Source organism: Manis pentadactyla, chromosome 1, assembly GCF_030020395.1.
Source record: "Manis pentadactyla isolate mManPen7 chromosome 1, mManPen7.hap1, whole genome shotgun sequence".
NCBI lineage: Eukaryota > Metazoa > Chordata > Mammalia > Pholidota > Manidae > Manis > Manis pentadactyla.
This window is the reverse complement of record NC_080019.1, coordinates 163,220,510-163,227,229: the sequence shown is the minus strand read 5'-3', so window position 1 is coordinate 163,227,229 and position 6,720 is coordinate 163,220,510.

Sequence of the window (6,720 nt, the reverse complement as noted above, 5' to 3'; positions counted from 1 at the left end):
GGATATTAAAGAAGTAAGCTAAAACAATCCCTTCTCTATCCTATGGCTCCCTGAAGGATATCATTTATTTTCCTTTTACAGAGCTAACAGATAGTGGAATTTGCTGCCTTTCATGGACTTTTCTACCACTAGCAGTGAGTTCCTTCAAAGCAGGAACCATGTCTGATTCATTATTTTATATCTGGAGTCTAACACAGAACTTAGCACATAGCTGGAGTCTCAAAATTTGTGTATGTTGTATGAGTAGTGAATGAATGAGAAATGTAGATCTAAGAAATACATGTACATGCATGTTCATAATAGCACACATCACAATATGCTAGGTGAAAACAGCCCAAATATCTATGATTAGATGAATGTATAAATAAATTTTGGTATATACATACAATAGAATAGTATTCAGCCACAGAAAGGAATGAAATACTGATACATGCTGCAAAATGGATGGACCTTGAAAACATGCTAAGTGAAAGAAGCCAGACACAAAAGGACACATATTGATGATTCCATTTCTAAGAAATATCCAGAATAGGAAAATCTATAAAAATATACCACAAATCAGTAGATGCCAGGGGTTAGGGGAAGGGAGAAATAGAGGAACTGCATAACAGTATAGAGTTTTCTTTAAGGGTGATAAAAATATTTTGGAACTAGGTAAAGGTCATGGAACATGGTGAAAGTACTAAATGCTATTAAATTGTTCACTTAAAAATGGTTTATGTTACATTATGTGAATTTTACTTCAATTAAGAAAAAAAACTAAGAAAGACAGAATTCTTATTATGGGTAGAATCTGGAACTTATTCCTGATGATGAAAAAAGACTGCAAGGGATGGTTGCTCCAATCCTAACTCCCTGAGCACCCATGAACCCCTGCCCCCAATAGATGCAGAGACTCTGCTCATATGACCCTTTAATGCTAACACTGCTATTATGCATTTGTCTTTACTTTTCCTCATCCTATTTACTAAGGAGTTTTACTTTTGACTTGCACATTCTGAAACATTCTACTTAAACTTCTTTTCTAACATATTTTGGTTCTAATTATTTGTATTCAATGAATATTCCAGGGAAAAATCAATGTGTTCATTTTTCCCTTTGAAAATCTATTGTAATCTAATCTTTCATGGGTTGTTTTTATTGGGTTGCTAAGAGTAAATCCACCACTATTTGGGGAAAATTTATTATGCAGGTTAGCCTGCCAAAACTAGATCTTTCAATAAAAGCACACAAATACATTTCAAAACAAGTTATTCTTATTATTTTAGAATAAACAAGATTATTTTGACTTTATAGAAAATGAGGTTGAAAACCTTGCAGGCATTATCCTCCAGGGGTGTTCCATAATGTGATTCAAACATTAGTAAAAGGTTGTCTATAATTGCCTTTTTTCAGAACTGTTTATTCTGTTAGATTTTTCTTTTTTGTTATGTTAAGAATCATCAGTAAGCATTGTGCTCTTTTTCTCTTGTTGGGCATTCAACTTTCTTGAATTAAAACCATTGTCATCTTCAGCATAATAATACAATAGAAGGAATAATTTATTCAAAAAAGTTTTTAAGATTTTCCAAGTGCCAGGCACAGTCCTTGACATTTATGGTACCAAAATGAATGTCTTGATCTTGCATTTAAGGAACTCATAATCTAGTAAGAATCAGACAAGTAAATAAATGTACATTATAGAGGTTTCTATATAAAGGCTTTGATAGAGAAAAGGATAGGATGCAATATAAATTCCTAATTCAGTGAAGTAAGCAAAGTGGGTGGGAGGTGGTTATAAGGTTCATGGACAGATAAGACAGGGAGAAAAATAATTCTTCAAAAAGGTGGTAATGTTTAATTGAGCCTTAAATTCCAAATAGTTTTCCAGGAACATAAGAAGGAGAAAGGCATCCCAAATTTAAGGAATTTCATGTACAAAAACACACTGACATCACAGAACATGTGATATCCCAGGAGCTGGACATAGTTCAACTTGATTAAAACAAAGTGAGGGGAAGAGGGGTAACTGATGAAACAGGAAAAAATCATAATGTTTTGGTCATAAAGAATTTAGATATCAAAAAAAGAGTTTGGACCACGTTATTAGGTAAAGTAAAGCCATCAAAAAAAGTTAAGCCCAGGAAGTAAACAGTTTAGATTTGTCTTTTTGAGAAAAATATTAGTCTTGCAGAAATGTGAATAAATGATGGAAGGAAACAAATGTAGGCCATTCAATAAGTAAGAAGGCTCCTAAGTGGTACAGATGAGTAATGAAGAAGGCTGGACACCTGAGGTACTGGATGTGGGGCAGATAAGAGAAAACCAAATAATGAATGTAAAGATAGTGTTAGGAACAGGGATTGGACTTGAGAAACAAGCTTGTAGAAGGAGTCATGGAAACTCCCAGGTTTCTGACATGGTTAATGGCATCACTACCCATGAGATGCTCAAAATAGTGATGTTAGAGGTGAAATATGTTTGTATCAAAAGCAATGACAAGTTCATTTTTAGAGTTAGACAGTTTGGTCCAGTGGAATACTTAGGTAGAAAAATCCAGCAGGTTGTTATATATACAGGTATTTAGTTCAGGACAGAGTTTAGAGTTTGTTTTATCATTTTTTTCACTGCTGTTCCAGACATAAGTACATCTGAGCCTTTGATCTTAGGGCTCAAAGGGATTACACCTAGGAATGACAGAATGGAATAAAAATATCAAAATCTAAGCATGCAGTCCAACCAAGACACCAGTCCAAAGGGGTCCAACCAAGATGCTGAATCCAGGTACAAGCACACCATACCAAAGCCACATTATTCAGAATGGAGGCACAAGTCAGAGAGCTTCCCTGAGCCACTGAAGTATTGCCCCACAAGTTCTCCTTAAACCCAGTTAACAGTGGGAAGTGAGACAAAGACAGAATTAGCTCCCATTTAGGATTCATTCATATAAAATAATGGCAAAATGGAAGAAGAGAACCTAGAACCTATGATACAATGCTAGAAAATATGAACATAAATGTGACTGTATTATTTTGGATTCTCTGAGAAGCAGACACCAATTGAGGATCAGATATGCAGAAATGTATTGGGAGAAATGTCTTTGGAGGGCAAAGGCAGGAAAGCAGAATTGGGTAGAAATAATTTCACACTAGAGCTCTGTTCCGAGGAAGTTTTGGGCAGGCTGATGGGGAGCCTCTGAGGCAAAGCATCCTGCTAGAAGAATGGGTCATGTTCAGCATGGGATAGGGGGCAGGGCAGTGAGGGGGGAGTGGGAGGGACTGTGCAGAAAGACTCAGCCGGGGTTGTCAGCCTACCATCCACCCTACAGCAAGAGATGTGAACAGCATGTATTTGTGGCTGCCACAATGACAGAACAGGGCATCAAAAATTCTGGAAGAAAAAGTCATGGAGATAACAGAAGAGTCAAGATAGAATGTTGCATTTGAAAACTGGGGGAGCAAAGGAGTTTTAGGAAGAAAGATGTTTTCTTACACAGGAAATTCTGAATTGCATTTGATAAGTCTTTTTACCCTTTCAGTACATATTATATGAGATGGTATTCCTAATCCATAATCCAAATTTTTACTCTGATGACATAATCTACTTTTAATTTGTTCTCCTGCCAATAAAAATCTGACCAGTAAATTTTCTAATGTTATTCTAAACAGAAATAACACAATTTTCTCTTTTCTATACCAGATGCTCAAGTCACAGAACACTGGTTTAATAGGGCTATATTGCCAAAAAATTTTTGGAAAAAGCTTCTATATCCCTCTCTTTTAAATTCATAACATATTAGCATATGTGGTAGTCATGGTCCACTCAGATCTCCTTCCAAGAGAACCTGAACAGAGAATGACCTGACAGCCTTCAGCCACCCCACCTTCAGATCCATGAGGCATCACACCGAAGGCAAACTTCCACTAGGGCTGTGCTCGGCCAACAGCTGAGCACAGCAAGAACAGTAGAGCTGGACCTTTGCAACCCAATGTGGGATTCCTCCAAAGAGCAGTCTTTGCTCAAGGACTCCATCCCCTCCAATTGTCTGATCAAGATGTTCTCTGAACTGTAGCACAGTTTGGAACTCTTCCTTCCTTTCTCCTCTCTCTCTTTTCATAGGTGACAGACCTCTATCAGGATATAAAGTTTCTTCTCACTTTTATCCCTGCTCCCTCCTCCTTTAGCCTTTAGATTCTTTTTTTCCTAAAAGTTTTTCCTTTGTACATTTAACACTGTCTGCTTTTCAAAAACCTTGAACTAATACAGTACATAAAAGTCTTAGAATCTGAGAAGTCTTTACAGTTAATAAAATCACTTTAATTGTGTTTAAGTCAGTGGAATCTAAATTTTCCTGGCCACAGAATTCTTTTCTCACAGAACACTTGTCATATCATGGAACTAGCAAAACATATTAAGTTTATCATGCTAATATACTTAACCCTCTGTTAGGGTTAATTTTCTAGGTTGGAATTGACTTTCTCTCTCTGGCTTGTATCTTCTTTATCTCTTGATAGAGGTCTTCAGTTATATTACAGGTCTTTACACCATGCCCTTAGTTGAACTTAATGCTAATAGAATTAAGTAGTTTCTAGATGTCATTGAAAACTCAATTTGATTTTAGCTGATTCTCTTTGTTTAAGCATACAATACCTTATTGCAATACAATAGATATTCTACTGTACAAGCTTTTAGTTAGTGTGTAATCTCTCCCAAGTCTCAGGAATTCGTCTCAGATTTTGCTTTGATCAAATTGAACACTGATCATGTTTCTATGCTTAGGTGTTGTTGTCAAGTTATGCACTAGGTGCAAGTTATTTATATGTATGATGTACTGATCTTTCTAGGACCAGAATCCTGGCTGGGTATAGTCAAATACTGAATTCCTAAAAACATATGTATCAGTTACTCATGTATTCAATAGCAAGTCACTTCGGTATATATCAGACACACCACAATGTATTGTTTGGACAGTATCTATTAATCCTCACAGCAACTGAATTAGAAGGTATTTGTAGTGGACAGTGAGATGTGCCTACAGATCCCTCTTCACTAAATGTATAGTCAGCAAACAGCTCCCAGACATCTTCACAATTGCCTTGGCAAGAGTCACCCAAAGATATGTCCCTTTCCTCGATCACTCGATATCCAGTGACTAGCATAGCATCCTGACCTCCTCATTCCAGTTTGTGATACTCACAATGCTATTCAAGATTCAAATACTCCCTGTGGGGTTAACTAAGGCCTTCTTTGAGACTGTAGGCAGCCTAACTTCTCCCTCAGTCCAAGTCTGCTGCCCTCCTTTCCCTTCTAGAGATGATGATTCCAAGAGCATTCCCTAATAAAGCACCTGCATGCTCATTTTTATCTCAATCTGCTTTCAAGAGACCTCCTCTCCACCTCCCAACCCATAACATTTGGCACTGGGCATGGTCTAAGAAGTCAGAGATGATGGTGGGGTTTTAAAGCTGAGTCATCTACCACCCTTCTGGCAATGAGGATACCAACACCGGTAGTAAGCAGAACTCAGATGCCCTTGGCCTGGGTAGCCAAGGTGGCAATAGATTCTAGAACTTTTCATTAGAGGTAAACTGGGATGGTAGACCCATGGACATGAAATCACTGGCTAGTGCGATATGTCAAGTATTTGAAAATATGGAGAAAATAGTAACTATGAGGGCTATCAAACTGAGTGAATGCTGTTAAGCTCAGTTAACCTTTGGAAACGATAAAAAAGATGTAAGTGTGAGAGTTGCAATGATTATTATTCTGTGGCATGTAACTGCTGTAACGGGTGGGGAGAGAAAGCTAGGATGATACCAAGAACTTAAACATAAAAATATCAGAATTCTAAGCAAAGTCCAACCTTTGACCTAGGTTGTGCTCTAATGGTTGAGAAAGATGGGAATTTGACACCTGGGATGGATATATCTGGATTGGTGCATCTGAAAATCTAGAAATCCTAGATTTCCTCACAATACAGAAAACATGCTCTCCCCCTTAGAATCTGCCCTCAAACCTCTGCCATCTTGACTAACATAACCTGGCTGGAGAAATGTTGGTCTATATGATAGTTAATTGTATGTGTCAACTTGCCTGGATCACAGGGTGCTTGGTTGAACATTGTTTCTGCATATGTCTGTGAGGGTGTTTCTGGATGAGATTAGCACCTGAATCAGTAGACTGAGCAAAGGAGGCTGCCCTTCCCAGAATGGGTGGGCATTGTGCAGGCTGTTGAAAAGGAGCATTCTCCCTCTCCCCACCCCCGCCCCACCTGATTGATTGAGCTGGGACACTAGTTTTCTTCTGACCTCACACTAGAAATTATACCATCAGTTCTCCTGGTTCTCAGGCCTTTGGACTTGGACTGGAACTACATCACCAGCTTTGCTAGGCCTCTAACTTGCAGATGGCAGATCCTGGCACCTCTCAGCCTCCATAACCAAGTGAGACAATTCCTTGTAATAAATCATATATATATATGTATGTATGTATATGATGGGTTTTGTTGCTCTGGAGAGCCCTGACTAACGCAGGCTGGTAAGGGAAGAAAGGAACCATAACTCCAAATGCTGGGCAGGAGCTAGCCCACGTGTGCCAGCAGAAGCCCAGGAGTATGCAATACACTGAATTCTGCCCTCATAGAACTTGCATTCTAATGAAGGGAGACAGATATGAGAAAAGAAAAATAATAATTAGATAAATTATATGGTACATTAGGTGGTAAAATGCATTATGAAACAG